This window comes from Lactuca sativa, chromosome 1 (assembly GCF_002870075.4).
Source record: "Lactuca sativa cultivar Salinas chromosome 1, Lsat_Salinas_v11, whole genome shotgun sequence".
Taxonomy (NCBI): Eukaryota; Viridiplantae; Streptophyta; class Magnoliopsida; order Asterales; family Asteraceae; genus Lactuca; species Lactuca sativa.
Window position 1 is genome coordinate 81470340 of NC_056623.2, and position 21173 is coordinate 81491512.

Here is a 21173-nt window from a genome sequence, read left to right on the forward strand (position 1 = left end):
AAATTTTCAATTTTAATTTAATAAAATAATATTCCAAAACATATTCCATACAAATTAAAAGAAAATAAGTGTATCAGACATCATATCAAATCAGAGTAATACCACTAAAGCAGAAACCATGTGGTGTGTGCGATGCAGTCATCCCGAGCTCTTCCCCTTGGAACTAAAAGTATCTGAAACATAAACTAAAAACCATAATCACAAAGCTTAGTGAGTTCCCCACGATACCGCATACCAATCATAAACACATAACGGGCCCCGCCCAAAGAGTATAAGGGGCCCCTCCCTAACTCGTATAACGGGCCCCACCCAATGAGTATAACGGGCCCCGCCCTAACTCACATAACGAGCCCCACCCAATGAGTATAATAATCCCCGCCCTAACTTACATAACGGGCCCCACCCACATACAAATCATATCTTATAACAAATAATAGCATACAAGATAATCATCGGGCCCCACCCAGAAAGGACTCAAACACATACACATACTAGTGTCACACAGACAATGAGTATTCTAACATATCAAATCATGGGTCGAAATTGGTGCCTTTTGTCACACCCCCAAACCAAGGATGGCGGAAACGTCCGGGGGTGGAGGACTTCCTGTATAGTATCACAACAACAAGTATAATAGTGCTCAAAGTAAGTACAACCATCATATGTGTTTACATGTTTCAAATCAATTACACTATGATGACAAAATGAAATGCTTGACGATTTCACGTCCCATCCTCAAAAGCTGTTGATTTCCTGTTTTACTGATTTCCTGAGAATACAAGTAGTTTCGAAAGAGTGTCAACAATTAAGTTGGTGAGTTCATAAGAGTTTTATTTGAGAAAGAAGTTGTTTTCCTTGTAAAAGCGATAGAGTATGATTCCAGAAAATTCAATATTTTCTTTATTAAGTCTGAAATGAAGGCTTATATGTTATGCAATAATGTACCCTAGAAAGACCCATAGATTCCTTCAATAATCACCCAGTGTACTTTATAATGTATATTTCAAGAAAAATCCCTTATTTTCCTTATAAAAAGTTATGTAGCCTTAAATCCCAAGACCGAGAATATGTGTGTGTTTTGTACTTATAATGTTTATAATAGTAATGTGTTTCCAAAGAAAATCCAATATTTTCCTTATAAAAGTCATGTAGTCCTAAATCCCAAGACCGAGAATATGCGTGTGTTTTGTACTTATAACGTGTTTGTAGTTTTAAATAGATAAAACCCCTTTCTAAAGTAGAATCTTCCCCGTAAACTTGAAAGATTGTTAACTCCCAATGTGAGTCGTTATAACCATACTATAACGAGAATTAACCTGCAACAACGTTTTTCAGACATCAAGATCCTATGACTTTTGTCACCCGTAGATCTGCAGGTCCTGCTGTAGCTAGCAGTAAGGTGTGGGGTGTCAATCCCAATATAGATCTATACACAATTATCACGCTCTACCTACAAGAGACTCTGGTTATAACTTTCAGGAATTTGAACCCGTACTCTAAGAGTATGATGGAAGAATTGTCTCACAACTTACGTTAACTAGTTTACATATAGTTTGAATATAAAACCTCTTCCGTGGTGGAAGTGAAATCATCTTTTATGTAATAAATTTGCGATGTGAAATCCATAAACTATTACTATTTTAGTTTATCATGTAGTATATAAAAAACCCGTTTGATTTGAGAGTAAAACCTTTTTCATGTTGTATGCTTTTATTGTAAAATCCATAAACTATACTTATTGTAGTTTATTATATGTGTTCGAAATGAATGAAAAACCTTATCATGAATGACTAATTTCTGTTTATGTTGATAAACTAACAAAAAATGAATCCAACAATGAGAAATTATTATTATGCACTTTGCTCAACATACTACAAAATGTTATTAATATTGTAAGCTATGTAAGTAGTCTTTAACTTATCTGCACTGTTTTAGTAAAATCATAAAAAAAATCATACGAAGTAGAAAACTGAATCCATAAAGTCTGAGAGTTTAGAAAATGTGTCTAGTTTATTCATAATTTTTATTATGATTTTTAGAAGTTTCTAACTTGTGTGAAAATGTTCATATTCACAGACTGGTCTAAATTCGTTTATTAAATGATAGACAGTTTTGTAAAAATTGCCATAAATTGTAAAAAAATAGTATGGAGATGTGCAAGTAGTCATTTTAAAGATATGAACCTGAAATATTTTCATATTAAACAGTTGTTAAAGATATTAAGTTTAAGTTGGTCAAAACAGTCCATGAATAGGACTCAACTTTTCTGATGAAAGCCGTTGTTTGAATTTAGTTAAGTTTTTGGTGTTTTAACTTGTATTCCCCCTCCCCCTAAAACTTGATGAAAACATGAAAAAGTAGGAGTAAGAACTCACCTTGAGTGATCTCTTAGGATGGATGATGAATAGAAGAAGTTTCCAAGTCAAGAACACTTGGGAGATGCTTAAAGATTCGAAGATCTAGCAACAAATATGATGATATTTGTGTAAGGAACCCAAGATTTGAGTGAAGAGGTGTAAGATAATCAAGTGAGGGATGAAATTTAACTACCAAAAGAGGATGAAAAGCTCAAAACCTCTGGAGAATCTCGAAATCTTGGAGAGAAATGAGAGAGAAAAAGTGTATTTGCCTTTGGTGAAATAGTGAATATCTTGGAGGAGATACAAAGATTTCACAATACTCGATCAAGATAGCTTGCTGGATAAGGGTGTGAGGGGACAAGGAATAGACTAGGGATGATAGGAATAGTGACATAAAGCATGAATAGTGACCTGGAGGTGTCATAAGTTGGGTATGGGAGGTAGCTTGTGTCTTTGCTTTATGGAAAAGTCAACACTCCGCCTTTTGTACTTTGCCTTTGCTCTTAAGAAAAGTGTGGGTTTTAATACAAAAATCCTTAGGGTATGCATATTTTATGATCTTGGAAGGTTAAAAATAATAAAATATGGATTTATACAAAAATCCCGCGTTAAAATAACAAAAAACGGGCTTAAACGTGAAAATAGTCGAAAACTGGGAAAAAGGAACGAATCTGCAAAAATCCAAGGTCGGGAGGCGAAGGGTCCATGGTGCTGAGAACCGAAAGCAGGTTCGGTCCGAGAAGGGTTCGGTGTTGGATTAGTGTCTAAGTCCATAACTATTTTGGTATGTACTTGACCCGATGGTGCATGGTCCTTTTGGGTTGCCTTCACCAAAGCAACTTGATAGGATGAATTATGGAGAGAAAGGATTAAATATGATTTATTAATATATTGTGGGAATAATATATTAAAGTAGAAATCATATTGTTTAATTAATATTAGTCAATAATTAATTGGTAATTAGTTTTGTGACTAAAAGAGATTAATTAAACTTAAGGGACTGGAATTGTAATTATAAGATAATTGCAATTTGGGCTATGAATTGTCTTAAATTAAGGAGTGGACAAATTCTATAGGGAAACCCATAAGGAAATCGTCCAAGGCCTTAATTAAAGGGGTCCATGGGTTGCTTAGGGCTTAAGCATCCAAATTAGGGTTTCCTTGTTAGATAACCCTAATAGCCTCACTATATATAAGACCCTTATGACCCAAAAATGTGAAGAAGACTTCTTCTAGGGTTAGAACACGTTTTGGGCAGCCTCCATCCTCTCTCCTCTTCATCCTCTTGCTCTTGGTGTTTGTGAACCATTAGAGGAGTGACAATTGTGACTCTAAGCTTTCTAAAGTCAATACAAGGAGGAATTGGGATTGTTATTGCTATATAACAATCAAGGTAATATCTTAAACCCATTCTTGTGTTAATATGATTACTTGTATGCTAGAATTAGGGTTGATAGTCTTGGATAACTAACATGTACAATAGAGAAACCTAGATCCAAGCATTAGGGTTTGTATGAGCACATAGGATGTTCTTAGGACCATAACCCATCAGTGGTATCCGAGCCTAGATTGGTTTCTATTGTATTGATGCCTTGTATGTTGAAAAAATTCGATTTTAGTGGTTCTGCATGATGGACTCGGCGAGTTGCCCCCTACTCGGCGAGTCCATGGGGGTACTCGGCGAGTTCGAGCGTCAGATGGAGCTATCTTCGGGATTTCTTGCTGTTTTTGCTTAAGGATAGTTGCCTTATCATATTAGATCAATAAAAATCTGATTTTATGATTTATTTGACTATATTCTTGGTCTAATTCAAGATATTTATCAATTAATAAAATATTTGTTTCCTTATATGATAATTGATTAATTATTCTGATTAAATTGGTAAATTGTTTTGCAAGAAATCATTAAATAAATCAAATATGGATAATTATGTGATTAAATGTTAATTTAGATTATTTGTTATTTGATCCTTGTGTTATGAAATGTTTCATATTTTCCCCTTAGGTTTTATAGTTTAAATTTGACCTCAAAAGTTTTGTTGTTTTGAAATTTAAATAGTTGAAACCCTATTGTTTTGAAAAAGGTTTCAAAACTTGCCCTCAAGTTTTGGAATTTAAATTTTGATTAATTGTTTAATTTTGATGTATATTTAAATTCTAAACCCTAATGTTTTGAAATGTTTCAAAACTTGCCCTCAAGTTTTGGAATTTAAAAGTTGATTAAAATTTTAATTAGGAATGTTAAATTCTAAAACCCTAGTATTGTTTTGAAAAGGTTCAAATCACACCCTTATGGTTTTATTAATTAATTAAGGTGTATAATTAAAGGAGGTTTAATAAATCCATAAAAGTTAAGGTTTACAATTTAATTGAATTAAAAGTATAATTGTTAAATTAGACCACCTAGTATTTTAAAAGTGTAAAATATACCCTATACTATATATAACATTAAAAGTCTAACATTATATATATGTATGAGTAAAAGTCAGTCTTACCGTTAGTAGGCATCATTCACGAAGCTGGTCTATAAGGGGTGTTTAAGGAAATTGCCTATAAAATGGCGATTGAATGGGTATCCACTCTTACCCACCGCACTCTTGACTAGTCGAGGGTCGTTAGCCGAATGGGTAGGATAGGACGAAACCTTCCATTATAAGTATAATGATATACAAAAGTAACTAAATGTTTTACAAATTCCCAATATTAGTTACTTAGGCAAAAGTGAATTGATGCAATTCCATGAAATTACACTTTGTGCCCTTGCAAAGACGTTAGTGGAGCGTGTGTGGTTTACCGGCACACTAAATGGTTCTAAGCAAAGGTAGCAAAGGGTGACTTAATGTTTGTCATAGTTCGGTGGAGCGTGTGTGGTTTACCGGCACATCGAATAGGTGACTGTAACATGTGAGGGCACCATGTAAGTTTCCATGGTTATTCACACCCGCTTTGTGATTCTCGACATCCCAGTCACAAACAAGAGGGGCATATCGAGATTTAAACATGCCATTGAAATGTTCAATGAATCTCAAAGGATCTAGGAGTTTTCATAGATTTAAAACTTAAATTTCTTTTTCGTTTTTCATGGTGGAAATTAGTGAATCGTCATTCAGTTTCCTTCAAATGTTCTGCAATTTGGGTTACGACATCCCTCTCCCGAGTTGTAGAATATTGTGTTGGGTCCTAGCCTTAGTATCTCATTTGGGTGATTTACTAAGGACTCAATCAATCAACTAACTTGAATTTATTTTCTCCCGTTTTGTAGATGTCAAAGTTTGACAACTATGATCTTCTCAAATCCCGTGGAACAAGCATTCCACATGAAGATGATATTCCACGATTCGATCAAGGAACAAGAGATCATACTTCACTTCCTCCTCCTCCTCCAATTATTCTCCCTAACCCACAAGTTCGAAGGCTTGAAAATTTCAAGATCACTCAAGCCCTTTTGGCAAGTAAAGTCGGTGTGTCCACACGTCCTAGGGATGAAGTCACACATTGATAGGTTAAGAATAATGGGATCCGTTGTCTGTGAGGAGATGGTTGTTGATTGGGTTCTTCAGTAACTTCCTAACTCATATAGTGAGTTCATAAGAGAGTACTATATGATAAATCGCGACGTGACTCTTATAGATCTCACCTATATGCTTATTGCTGCTGAATCAACAATGGTTTGGCGCAATAGAAAAGCAAAGTCGATTGGTGAATCTGCCTTCAAGACCTCTATGGATATGGACAATGGCAACGAAAAACATGCTATGATTGAAAAGTTTGATCATAAGAGAAAGGCAATGTCTGAAGTAGTTCCACGTCATGTTCCAAAAGAGTCAATTTGCTTTTATTGCCAAGAGAAAGGGCATTGGAGACGAAGCTGCCCCATTTACCTAAGAGATCTAAGAGATGGGAGAGTCGAAACGTATGGCTCTAATATAGGTAAAATCCATTAACTAACTCTTTTAAGCTTCTATTCTAGATTCTTAATACATAATGTGATAAGATTACAATTGATGCTTTGAAGGATCGAAGAAAAGAAAGAAAGCTTAAGGGAAGAAGTGAACAAAATCTAACCGTGAAGGAATGGATTTCGATCGCATTTCTCGAAGATTAGATTCTTGAGCTACTACTTAGAGTTAGAATTAGATTGCTAAAAAAAGATGTATTAGCATAGTTTTTCGATGAATTGCATTGTAAGGACAAAATTTTTCCGCAATAAAATAAAATTTGATTTTATATTATTTATTTATCCTTGCAATGGTGTATATGAAAAATTGGTGTTTGAATGTTTCTATTATTAGCAATAATGGATTTGGTTCTTCTTTATGTTATTTATGGAAAGTCGAGAATTTACCAAATAGGGAGAGTTTCTCATCGCCCAAGTTTCAATTGGACAGAAACTTGGAATCATGCAACTTGGTTGCACGATGAATGAGAAATTTCATATTTGGAAATTAGACAAATTCATTGACAAAGTGTCAAGTGAAGGACTAGGAGATCGAGCACACAAAGTTGAGTGTTGATCAAGTCCACCATAAGAGTAACAATGATATTCGTCATGATTCACTAAAGGTTTAGTAAATATGATTATACTTACAAGATTAAGTTTAATTATGAATTGATTGAAAAAAGTTTAAATCAATAGCAAAACGAATAAAAAGAATCAAGTAGGCAGAAAGATAAGAGTTTCTCCATTCTAAGAAGAAGGGAGAGTAGCTTTTATGCTTTATGATAGGTCTTAATGATTAAGAACCATATCTCAATTTATCCTCTAACTGAGTCTTAGTACAATTGTATGTTTAAGAAGAGAAATCAAGGATTGAAGAAATGGTTAAATCAAGAAGTCAATCATACTTCGTTCCAATAACAAGTCTTAAAGTTAAGATTGTGACATTGAGTGAAAAGTATTAAAAAGGTTTGTAACATTCATCAAATGTGGAAAGTTGTGATGTCTTGGATAAGACAAAGACCAACTAGGACCAATTTATGAAGAGTTTTGATAAAAGCTACACTAACTCTTGAATATTTGTTTGTCAAGAAATGTTTTGACAAGAGAATCTTATATGTCAAGGAGTCAGTGGGAGTCTTAATGGTCTTGAAAGGTTTCAAGAATAAATCAAATAAACCTTATCAATCATCACTAGCACACGAGTTGAGGTTTACAACCTATCGTGTTGACATTATTTTGTTTCTGTGCTGTTCCAATCGAGTTAATTATGCATGTGAGTCCTATGAGTTCTCATTTGAATGCATATAAGGCAAGGACCTTGATCAATGAAAAGTACATTGATAGGAAAAGGTGAGCTGCTTAACTACTTGGAAGACATGGTGGGCAACTGTGTTACCATAAGGCAAGAAGTCAAGATTAAGAAAGTTCGGTCCATATGAGTTTGAATTTGTCGTCAACTTTGGTTTTAACAAATTCACATGGATAGGAACAAATACACCATTTAAATCTAAGTGTCATAAGATTTCCTCCTTCATGAAAATGATTGTGAGGAAATGCTTTCACTAAGAAAGATTTTAAAAAGATTGTGATTGTAAAATTGCGTTTTCGAATTCGATTATGGTTACGGTATCCCTTTCCATAATTTGAATTGTGAGGTTTGGCAATTAGTCTTAATTGTTTAGACACACATATGAACTATCTATGGCAAAGGTGTATAAGTTCAAGAAGCCTTGATAAAAGATTATCAAAGCATTAAGTATTAGAAACATGGACTTAAGAAATTCAATAGGTATTGTTTTTCTGGTAGTTAAGTTGTTTCTAAATACATGTCGAAGCTAGTGGGAGCATAAGCGTTATGTTTTATAATAATCATCATGATAGTGGGAGCATAAAATTTATGATTGTATGATTATTATGGAAAGTATTGCAAGTTGGCAATATTAATTATAGAAAACAAGAGTTATACCTTGCAAAGTCGTAGGGGTTGTAAAGTTGTTTTGCTATAATTAAGGGAGAAAATATTATGCTTCATTTCAAATCTAAAGGATTAGGTTGAGAAATGTTAATAAATTTAGTCAAAGGTACATAGTGTGTTCTTAAAATTTCGATTATGATTACGACATTCCTATTCACAATTCGAATTTTGAGAACATAGCAAATAAAACATTATGCGTCCTGTCCCATACGCTTCGGGTATAGGATCGATTGCAAATACTTTAATGTTTGACCATTCTAAAAATTTCCAAATGTCTAACGCATTTAGAGGGAAAAGGGACTAGAATCGGTTTTGACTAAAATAATTAAACAACTATCAAAGGACAACCCAAAGTTCGACAAGGATTGGTTGCTTGTGAGTAGTTGGAAGCATGGTATTGAATATACCATATCGACTTTATTACGAATAGATAAGATTCTATTAAGAATGAGTTGTCATATGGAAAATATGGAAGCGTGTCCATATTGGGAATTGAATTTTGAAAAATCTATGTCTAAGATTAGAAACTTTTATGCAAAAGGATGTTCAAAGGAATGTACTTTGAGTGAGAGACATCATATCTAAGGATTGTCTTGTAACAATCTCCGATAGAGGACTTTGTAATTTCATTGGCAATAGTCATTGTGACTTTAGTGCAGTGACATTAAAAAAGGATCGTTGCATAAAATGTTAGAATCTAACATATTCTATAAGTAGCAAGAATTTGATATTCTTGAGTTGTGAAATGAGAATGATTGGAAATGTGCTCAATTTGGTCTATTTCACAAAAGTAAGAACCATAGGTAAACATTGTGTGCATGCTAAGAGCATGGGACAAGTGTAATAATTCAAGTAAGAAGTTGATTACTCGAAACGACAAATAATGAGTAATCGATATGGTGATAAATAAAAAGTGTTTTATTTATACTCAAAGGTTTGAGGCCATATGGGATTAGTATTATTCTTGTGTTTCACATTTGCATGTTTTGACTTCCTGAATAATTTAATTTGTTAAGAACAGTCAAATTATTCGAACAGGCCACAATCGTTCATACGTTGGAAGTAGGTATAAATAAAGACTGTCATGAATTGGTGTGTGGAATGTCTAAAAGAGTATTAGACATAAGCAAATGTTTGCTGCAACGTTCATGAGTGCTTATGAATATGATTTGAGCATTGGATTAAACCCACGCTCACTTGGATCACTCCATGGATTGTGTCACGAGTGATTGGTGAGACGATAACATCTTATATTCTTGAAACCGAGATGTGTGAGTTGTATCTTGCGAATCGGTTGCACATTGATAATATGTAAACGCACTAGTAACTTGGTGTTATAAAACATATTATTGTGTGTAATTCGGTGAGTGAGTGCAAGCAAGCATTGTATCAAAGTTTATCCGTTCCTTTTATCCAAAGAAGGATAAAAGCGATTTCTTTGGGCCCCTCGATGATTTAGTGATGACAAATGTAAATGCTCGGCCGGGCTAGGGCTAATTTTATTTGTTCAATTAGTCAGTCGTCATAAATCGGGAATCGGGATATAGTACAAAGAGAATGATTTGAAATCATATCTCATACGATATCTAGAATGGAGGAATATATGATCCCTTATCTAAAGGACACATGTATCTGATAGGATCAGAGTTGACAGCGGCTTTGGAAAGCTACGATTGCAGATCAGGATCTGAAGTCATGCGCAGAATAGTTATTAGACTTATCCAAGTGGGAGACTGTTGGATTAGTGTCTAAGTCCATAACTATTTTGGTATGTACTTGACCCGATGGTGCATGGTCCTTTTGGGTTGCCTTCACCAAAACAACTTGATAGGATGAATTATGGAGAGAAAGGATTAAATATGATTTATTAATATATTATGGGAATAATATATTAAAGGAGAAATCATATTGTTTAATTAATATTAGTCAATAATTAATTGGTAATTAGTTTTGTGACTAAAAGAGATTAATTAAACTTAAGGGACTGGAATTGTAATTATAAGATAATTGCAATTTGGGCTATGGATTGTCTTAAATTAAGGAGTGGACGAATTCTATAGGGAAACCCATAAGGAAATCGTCTAAGGCCTTAATTAAAGGGGTCCATGGGTTGCTTAGGGCTTAAGCATCCAAATTAGGGTTTCCTTGTTAGATAACCCTAATAGCCTTACTATATATAAGACCCTTATGACCCAAAAACGTGAAGAAGACTTCTTCTAGGGTTAGAACACGTTTTGGGCAGCCTCCATCCTCTCTCCTCGTCATCCTCTTGCTCTTGGTGTTTGTGAACCATTAGAGGAGTGACAATTGTGACTCTAAGCTTTCTAAAGTCAATACAAGGAGGAATTGGGATTGTTATTGCTATATAACAATCAAGGTAATATCTTAAACCCATTCTTGTGTTAATATGATTACTTGTATGCTAGAATTAGGGTTGATAGTCTTGGATAACTTGCATGTACAATAGAGAAACCTAGATCCAAGCATTAGGGTTTGTATGAGCACATAGGATATTCTTAGGACCATAACCCATCATTCGGTTGTGTGGGTAGGACCGAAGGTGGCTTGGAAGCAAAATAGACCGAAAGCGAAAGAAGCGAAATGGACCGAGAGGCGCTTCAGGAATCCGAACGGAAGGTGAGTTCGGTCCAATAAGAGGAGTTCCGTTCTAAGAGGTTTCGGGTCTAGGAGGCTTCGGTTCCTTAAGAGGTTTCGGTCCTTTAGGGTTGTTTTTCCGTTTATCTTTCCGTTTCGAGTTGTTTTTGACTAAATTAAGGTTTGGGATGCCCTGAGTGATTATAAAAAGTTGAGAGAGATTTGGGAGAGATTTCACATACTTAGAGAGATTGAGGAGAGATTTCACATACTTGGAGAGATTTGGGAGAGATTTCATATACTTGAAGAGATTTTGAGATAGAGAGAGATAGCGCGAGAGAGACTTTGTTTGTGACCTATGCGAGTGTTTGACTTCAAAATGCAAGCTTTGTAAACCCCGTTTTGCCTTGTTATGAGCGTCATACGACCACGAAGGATATGTATTAATGTTTTATTAAGTTGTTCCATCAGTTACCCTGATTAAGGTTTAGATTTTCTGAACACAGGAAGACTCGAAGTGGTACTTGCATTACGATGGTGTGTTGTACAATAGTAAGCACAACATAAACCCTAATATACAAGAGTTAATTGATTTGACCGGTTTGACTTGTTGACTTTATTTGACTTTTACTTGACCGGAAATTGACGGTTGTCACACCTTTGACCCACTAAACATGGTGAGGAAACTCACCTCGGACTGTTGAATCACACTAAAAATCCCTGGTTGCTGGTCCGATGGATCTCTGAGCTATCAATACCAAATAACATCTAATTAATAATTGGATTCAAAACCATAGCCCTTAGTCCATAATTAGGGTAAAAATACCATTTTACCTCTTGCTAAGTTTTGTCAAAGACAACGGCCCAAACCCATTTAGGCCCAACAAGCACCAACTAACGGGCCCTAAGGCCCAAAAGCTCCAAGGGCAACTATAAAGTGGTCAAATGACCAAAATACCCTTCTTGAGTCAAAACAGCCGACCAAGATCCAAGGTCAAAAAGTCAACAGTCGTAAATGGTCAAAAGTCAACGTTGGTCAATAGGCTGAGTACGCCCGACATACAGCTAAACGGAAATCGGGGACTTTATTGACTACGTGTCGCGTACTCAGGAGTACGCCCCGCGTATTCTGTCAGAACCAAATTCTTAAATCGTGACTTAATCCTTTAAGTTTCCACGTTCAAAATCAAATATAGGTCTTATACAATGTCTCTAACCATCAATCTCCAACTTTATGGGTTGACATGGCCATAAAGAGCTTTACACCAAAAACCCTAACTTCTTAATCTCTAAAGATGTTATAACTCATGTATGAAAGAGGACAAGCGTCCAAGACTCCATTTTATGATTCTAGACCCATTAAGACATCAGAAAGGACAACCCAAAGGGTCTGAAGTAATCCATACACTCCAAGACCCAAATTTGGGAGACTAAGAAGACATAAATCATAACATAGAGAGACCAAAGCATTCAAAGGCCAAGATTGAGACTTTATACCTTTTTGCAACTGAGGAAGGTGCCAAACTTTTGGATGTACAAGCTTAAGCTCCGACAACTCTTCTTCACCAACGTCTTCTTCTTTTAAAGGCACCAAACTACCAAAAATACACTCCACGAGGTCAAGAACACACCAAAATGCTATAGGGTTCGGTATTAGGGTTTCTGGACAATAGAGGCTGATAGGGAAGTTAACACTTGGGACTTAATGACATTATATAGGGCTTGAACTATAGAAATTAGGGTTTTGGTTTTGAACATGTATGTTGTACGTACATTCTTATATGTAGTGCGTACGTGCATGCCTCCGTGTTCCATCTTAACCACCTATGCCCCACGTACACCAAGCTTACGCCCAACGTACGACCTCGACTAAGCCCACATAACAGGTCCAATCTACCAAGCCCAAAACAACTTATATGATTAGATAAATAAATAAATAAATTATACCTTATTAATTTCAAAACGTTACAAGCATGGTCAGTCGTTATCAGGGAAATCCAGTTAAAGCTTATTCGATAGCAGTTAAGAATATTCTCAAGTATCTGCGAATGACTAAGGAGTGGGTCCTAGTAGTTGGTGGCAGTGATACATTGAGAGTAACTGGGTATAGTGACGCCAACTTTCAAACATATAGAGACAACTTCCATTCTCAACCTGGCTAGGTATTTACCTTAAATGGAGGAGCAGTTACATGGAAAAGTTTCAAGCAAGAGACAGTGGCTAATTCTACCTGCAAATTAGAGTACATAGCAGCAAGAGAAGCATCAAAGGAGGCAATTTGGTTGAAAAACGTCATCGAAGATCTTGTAGTTGTGCCAGCCATCAAGGAGCCAATGGAAATTTTCTGTGATAATGAAGGAGCAGTTACCTTGACAAAGGAACCAAGAGATCATGATAGATCAAGAAATATCGACAGAAAATACCATTTCATCAGACATAGAGTAGAAGAAGGTCACCTTGTAGTGAAGAGGGGGTATCATATGAAGAGAATCATGCAGATCCACTCACAAAGGGTTTGAGTAGGGCTAAACACATTCAACATACCATGAGCATTGGTGTGAAAGATGATATTAGTTTTAATAGTTAGATAGATAGTTTGAAACTTGTCATAAAGTAAATGTAATTGACTTTTGGTGATTAAATAATAGAGAATTATTTATGAGTTTGTTTACTATCTTTTGTCAATTGTTTATTCATTTGTTTCACTTTACATGTTTTACTTCCCGAATAATACGATTATTCAAAACTTCATAATCGTTAGTACTTTTGGAAGTAAGTAGTGAATTAAGAGTGTCTTGAATTGAATTTTATATTATCTAAAGAGTTTTAGACATAGCAATGGTATTGCTACCATGTTCATGAGTACTTTGAAATGGAGATTTAAGTAATGGATTAACCTACGCTCGGAGAATGACTTAATGGAATTTATCATGAGTAATTCTAAGACGATAATATCTTATAATCTTAAAATGGAGATATATGAGTTGTGGTTTACAAGTCCGTTGTGAATTGATAATACGTAAACGGATCAGTAACTTGATGTTATAAAACGTGTTGTTGTGCATGATTTGATGAGTAAATGGTTAAGTCAAAGTTCATTCATTCCTTTTTCCCTAACGGGAAAAACGATATCTTTGGGCCTATCGGTAATTCGGTGTTGATTTATAGTGTCGGGTCCGACCATGACTAAATTGATGTGTTGATTTGGTGATTTGGTGTTGAGATATATATATATATATATATATATATATATATATATATATATATATATATATATATATATATATATATATATAAGGTTATAACCTGTGGAAACCACGGTAGGTATATTCAAATTTTTTATTATATAGACAAAAATAATATTAAATGTCAACATAGTAAAAAGCAATGTATTTCAAATTGTAAGTACAGCCAGATGAATTTGATAAATAAAAAAGAAAATCTTTTAAATTACACTTTGAAACACTTCTTGGTATATATCATTTGATGTTTTATTATTTGACGTTTTATTGGTTAAATTACAATTTTTATCTAAAGTCAATAACTTCAATCATTATATGCTCATTTTTCTGGATAAAACAACATATAACTGACCGTGTAAGAAAATTAGTTCCTGTAAAAAAAATCAACATTTGACATTGACTTTTATTTATGGTCATAGGAAAACAAACACCAACGAAAATTATCTCATTTTCAATTTGAATGGAATTTTGACGTCCAAAGGTGTTAAAGACAATTTATAAAAAGTAGGGATGAGCATAGACGGGTACCCGCCTCATTTGGCGAGAACTGGAACCAGAACCGGAACCGGCGGTTCCAAGAAAGTTAGAACCGATTGAAACCAAAAGAAAGCGTATTGTGGAAAAAACAAAACGTACTGTAAAAAATTAAAAGGTTAGGGTTTAACTGAGAAAACCAATTGAAGCATCTATTATGAAAGAAAATCATTAAAATCTTAAGTTCCAGCAAACGGTAAATTGATTTTAGCAAGGAGTCGAAACTTATCACAGTTATAAGCTCCAAACTTCACATCCAGGTTGTTGAACAATAGTCCATTTCCAGTTTCAGTGAGCAAAGCATCTTAGAGAGAAGAGAGAAAGACGAATGTATAGTTAGAAAAAAAAGAAAAAATATAGATGAATGAAGAAGGTAAGAGATGGAGCGGTGGAGACATAGTGGAGGGCCGGTGTTTAATGGAGATCCTCCTACCTGTGTCAAAATGTGCATACAGTCGAGGTTAAAAAAGAGATACACGAATCGATCAAGAGACAGATAAGATAGAAAGAAGTACCTATTAGTGTCGAAGGCTTTCCAGAGAAAGAACGAAGTTGGTGTCGATCAATTTTAAAACATTTGTACAGCGGTGGAGACTTGAAGCATTTGTAACGATGAAGGAGGCGGTAGAGAAGGGGCGATGCTGAAGTGAGAGAGGGGTAGGATCATCGATTAGGAATTAGCCAACATCGGCTTGTACCCGGCTGAGAAATAGAGGATCGTCTAATCCGGGATGCCATGGCGTCGATGCTCTTCGGTTTGTGGGAGCAGCATCTGCAAAATTTAGGGATTAAATTTAGGTCTACAAATCATACAAATCGAGATTCAAAGTGAAGTTTAGAGAACGAAAAACAAACATGTTGCAAGATGGCGCCGGCTACGTTATAGAATACTTCATCGACTACACCACCAACATCGGCGACCATCACTCATGCAATCACTGGTGCCCCAGTGGCGTACGACGGGTCGATTTTGCCGCCGATGCGATGAGGTTTCTGGAAAGAAATCAGAGTGCGTAGCAGGAGAGGTGGGTTGGGGAAAGTGGTGGCTGAATAGAAACATGGAAGAGGAAAACGTAACGAACCGAAGCAGACGGTGGTGATGGCGGTGCTCAATTGGCTATTTCGTCAAAGTGAGAGAAATCGACATTCTTAGTGAAGGTGTGTGGTTGTTTTCAGGATTCCTTCATCGATAAAACAAATAGGGTATAATCAACCTCTAATGTCTGCCTCCCGCTTTCCTATGAGGAACAAAATTTCCTCTGTTTCAAACATTTTCTGTCTCTCGTTCCATACTATCTTCGCCGCCGCTGGTCAGCCGCTCCCCGTCGCCATATATAATCGATTGAGGGAAAGCGATGGATAAAACGGGATAGGGGATAGAACTGGAATCGAAAGAGATCGGATAAGAGTGGTGGGAACGATCCGGAAGCGGATAAAACAAACGATGATGAAACACGTGTACAGAAGAACGTAAATATCTCCATAAAAATACCCATGTACAAAAACAAAACGAAAAAAACACATCCAAGGGCCATTATTGCCAAACAACTGCCAACTTTACTATTCCTGACCTTCTTTAATATTAATATATATTATAATTGAGGGACCATTTATGTCAATCTTTTAGCCACTTTTTAATGTATGTATATTAATAATTGAGGGACCATTTATGTCAATCCTTTAGCCACTTTACTGTAGCTAAGGGTGAATAATTTTAATATATAGTATAATGGGACATGTGATATTTAAATGTCTTGTTTATTAGTGGAGGTATATATATATATATATATATATATATATATATATATATATATATATATATATATATATATATATATATATATATATATATATATATATATATATATATATATATATATATATATATATATCACATCAAAACATTCTAGATATACTCATTGGGAATGGGAAGTTGTACGTCATATTTTGCAAATTTTCAAATATCACCAACTTTCATTGAATCAAATGTAGATACTCGTCTAACATTTATTCAAACTAAACTCAATAGAGAGCTTGTACGTTGATGACGTACGAGCATGTTATTTGTTATTAAATTATCATATATGATGATGTGTTATATAGCGTTAGCAAAATTGTGATATTTTGAACAATTAAGAGAATCCTTTTTTATGGTATATACATGATAGATATCGGCAATCCGAATAAATAAGTAATTTTTAAATTGCTTATTAGTAACAGGACATTGAATAACACTACATGAAATATTCTTAAATTTTATTTACAAGAAAAAATGATTTGATTTTAATATATGTTTATTTTATCTCAATGTTCAAACTTGAATTGTTATAATTTTATATATTAACATAGTGTAAAATTTATTATCTAATAGTCAATGTCAATAACATATTCATTTTCAATTGATATATAATGGAATTTTAACTATATAATTTTAATCTCCATAATAAGCTCATATTCACCTAGTATGACTCTTATAAACGAGGTAATGCAATATATATATATATATATATATATATATATATATATATATATATATATATATATATATATATATATATATATATATATATATATATATATATTTGGAGTGGTTCAAATTAGAATACAAAAGATTAAGAACCATACGAATCCTATTTTATAAGTAAATATGTACACAATACTTATTAAACATGTTAAAATCCGGATATTTTTTTTTGTATTTTTGGTACGAAAAGGGTAAAATTATAATTTTTGTAATCTAATATTTTAATCCATACATCGATTCATATTTTAACACAAAAAACAAAATTTAATACAATTCATTCTTTAGTATACCAAATTCATAATTTAATACAATCATAATATCACTAATTCACTAACTTAGGAAAGTCAAACCCAAACTTTACCACCACCACCAGCTACCACAACACTATCTATATATGTCAACGTTGTAACTATCATTCATTTCAAACCAAATCTGTATATAAAATCATACATTGTTAGCTTAATATTATATTCACAATTTAATAAACATATTAATTCACTAATTAAGAGTTTAATGCACCAATTATAAAAACTAATACATTCTTACATATTTCCTTCACAAAAAAAATACTCACATTAAAATTAATACAAATATTTATATTTTAACATAAAATTCATAAAAAAAATCAAAACTTAATACAATCAATTCACAACTTAATACAGTTAATACACAAAATTAACAACTTATTATATTAAATTTACAGTTTAATACACAAAAACTATATATTCACATCCATATTTTGTACTTAGTAGTTATATTTATACATTCAGATTTCTGGGCTAGTTTTTCTTTCAAATTTTAGTTTATATAATATTCACAATTTAATTTTTACATGTTATTTAAAATTAAAGAAAATAATATATATATATATATATATATATATATATATATATATATATATATATATATATATATATATATAATGCTTCTTTCATCTTATATTTTAGAAGTAAAAATAAAATCCGTAAAAAAAATTAACAACTTAATATACTCATTTCACAACTTAATACATTTAATTCACAATTTAATACATAAATTCACAGTTTAGTAAAATATATTTATAGGTTAAGAATTACATCTGATAATGTTTGGAGCTTGGAGGTTATATTATATTATAGTTCACACACTTATCACAATTTACAACTTAAAAAACCTAAATTCACATTATTTGAGAAAACACTAATATAATAAAAACACATTTAAATTCACATTAAAACTTACAAAAATTCATACATATACTGCTTAAAACATATAAAAAATCCATTTAATCAAAACTAAAACTTATGAAAAAAATCATACATTCACAAATTAATACTTACAAAAAATCATGTATTCACAACTTAATACTTATAAAAAAAATCAAGCATTCGTACCTTAAATTTTTTTTCTAATTGAAACAATCAGATTTGTATAAAATCCATGCACTAACAACTTAATAATTATAAAAAAACCGCTTATTCATAGCTTAAGAAACTAGTTCAGAAACTTATTCATATTATTCAATGTTTAAAAACATACATTGTTATTGGTTAAACATTTCAACAAACACCTTCAATGCATCTTATATCCAGATCTGAGATTGTTCCCTTGCTTCAGATCCATGAGCACTGATGGTAGGCAGCAACAACAGTGGTGCGACGTCGGTGGTTGTAGAGGTGGAGTCGCATCGACGGTGGTAACATCAGATCTGGATGTCAGATCTGTTGGTTGTGATTTCCGTCAGATCTATTGTTCCAACGAAGCAAACCGGAGAAGTTTTCTTGTATTCCATAAGATCTGGATGTCGAAGATCTAAAGACGAACTAGATCTGGACTTCAGAGCAGGGTGTGACGTTTTTTGGTGTTCCAACGAAGCATAATAGCTGATGTTAGGTGGTGGTCGATGGTGATAAGGTCGACTATCAGACCTAAACCAAATTGCACCAGATCTGATATGTTTTGTGTTTTAGAGAGAAAAAAGTGAAGCTGAAACAACTTTTTGACTTCAGATCTGAAACCAAATGGCGATCGACAGTGATGGAGGAAGGTAGTGGTTATCACCGCTCGCCGGAGCTCATAATCCGGACGAGAAAATCAAAGATTTGAAATCGAAAATAGTAGATTTGAAGACGAAAATTGTAGATCTGAAGAGAGAAAGGAGGCGGTGGCAGTCAAGGGTAGTGGCTGGTGGCTAACTGGAGGTAATGTTTGTGTGTTCTTCAAGTTTGAGAAGAGAGGGAAAATAACCATGTAAAAATGTATGTAGTGTGTGTATATCTTGGTTATAAAATTGTGTTCTTACGATTTTTAATTTTTAGTGGTTTTTGAACCTTTACCTATATATATATATATATATATATATATATATATATATATATATATATATATATATATATATATATATATATCATTATTATATATGAAAGCCCTTTTATTCTGATGGCTTCTAAATCAAATTCACCGGGTTCAATTTCTGCCACGTAACCCATTACTGAACGACGCATTTTACAAAAAAAAAATGCCGATTCAATCCGTCCTGATCGTCGCATCCGTTGTACCGGTAAGAAAATTCCATAAATCCATTCATCCTCCAAATCGCCTTTGCCCATTTGGCTCCTCTCCAAGAAGGAGCCGGTTATATTTCCCCTCGACACATAATCCTTAATTTAGCGACCAACAATTTACTTCACTGCCAGAATTTTGAAATAGGAAATACTCAAAGTGGTTTTCCACTGTGATTTCTTCCCCATAGGTAAATCATCACGAACCCTAATTTGATTTGGAGTTTATTTACTTTAGAGGTAATCCAATTGAAGGATTTTCTTTCCCAGTTCAGGTTTTATCTAACAATTCGATTTATATAGGTATGGAAAGTAGATGAAATATATTATCCCATCAGTGAATCTAACGTTTGTATGGTTTTATGTACTATTTTTATGAAAAATTAACGTTTGTATGATTTTATGAATTTTTGTTGATGTTTGTATCATTTGAAATTAAAGGCACAAGTTTCTCTATCGAAATTGATTAGTGTGTTTTTTTTGCAAAATTTTATGGGTATTTTGAATGTAATGTTAATTTTGATTGGATTTTTTAGGGAATTGAAGACATCCATGTGTATATTTTTTCTGCCGGTTCTTTCTCTTACCCTAGATTACCTTTTTAGTGATGTGCCTGTAATCTAACCAAACTAATTACCTGTTTTTTTTTTCTGGATAAATAGAGAAATTAGCGAGTATTTGGAATTTAATGTTGTCTTTGATTAGATACGTAGGCATCTGTTAGTGTATGCCGTAAGAAATGATTTTTTTCTTATGTTAGACACTTGGTATACATGGCAATCTCATTTCTTTTTCAAGTTATTTGAATCACAATACAATGAATTACAGCAAGAATAAGAAACATTGACCTAAAACTGGTCAAAACATGGATTTTTTTGATCTGGTTTTTATTTTAGATGTTTCAATCGAATGGATGGAAATGTTATTGCGTACGATCATATATCAAATCGAAATGAAAAAGGATGAAACATGTTGAATAAGTTAGACAAAAACTTACAGGGCTTTTGAAATTTGAGCGTCTATGAATTGCTTTATCTTCTTGAACAGAAAAAATTGATATCCTGCCCATTTTTGTGTCCATCTATATCAATCATTGGTAAAAACTTGCCTTTTTATATTGCTAATAATTTGTGCAGAGGTAAGCATATATAGAAAGTTTTGAAACGTATTAAATGGGAACAAAAATAAAAGATTTCCAAATGAAGTACAAATTATTCATGGAGAAAAAATAGATGTGGATTGACTTAATTAAGGACATGTTGCATTTTCGTGGATAACATAGAAAGTAAAGTTTTTTTTTATATATATTTGGGCGATAAACCCATGTAAGTTTTAACACATGTTTTTTGTTTTATTATGTTTATAGTTTTCTATGGTGGAAAAGTTGTAGAAAGTTAATTGTTTGGTTTGTTGTTGTAGTCGGAAACAACAGACATTAAAAAAGCAGTTTATCATCAGTCAGC

General features: G+C 33.5%; 1 long non-coding RNA gene across 1 annotated transcript; it reads right to left on the minus strand.

The window, feature by feature from the left end:
• Positions 1-14702: 14702 nt before the first annotated feature.
• LOC111886110 (uncharacterized) lies at positions 14703-16051 on the minus strand. The gene is made up of 3 exons (XR_002848300.3): positions 15502-16051; positions 15162-15418; positions 14703-15079 (listed from the first exon to the last, which is right to left on the minus strand). It is a non-coding gene; the product is annotated as an uncharacterized LOC111886110 (long non-coding RNA).
• Between the last annotated feature and the right edge of the window lie 5122 nt (positions 16052-21173).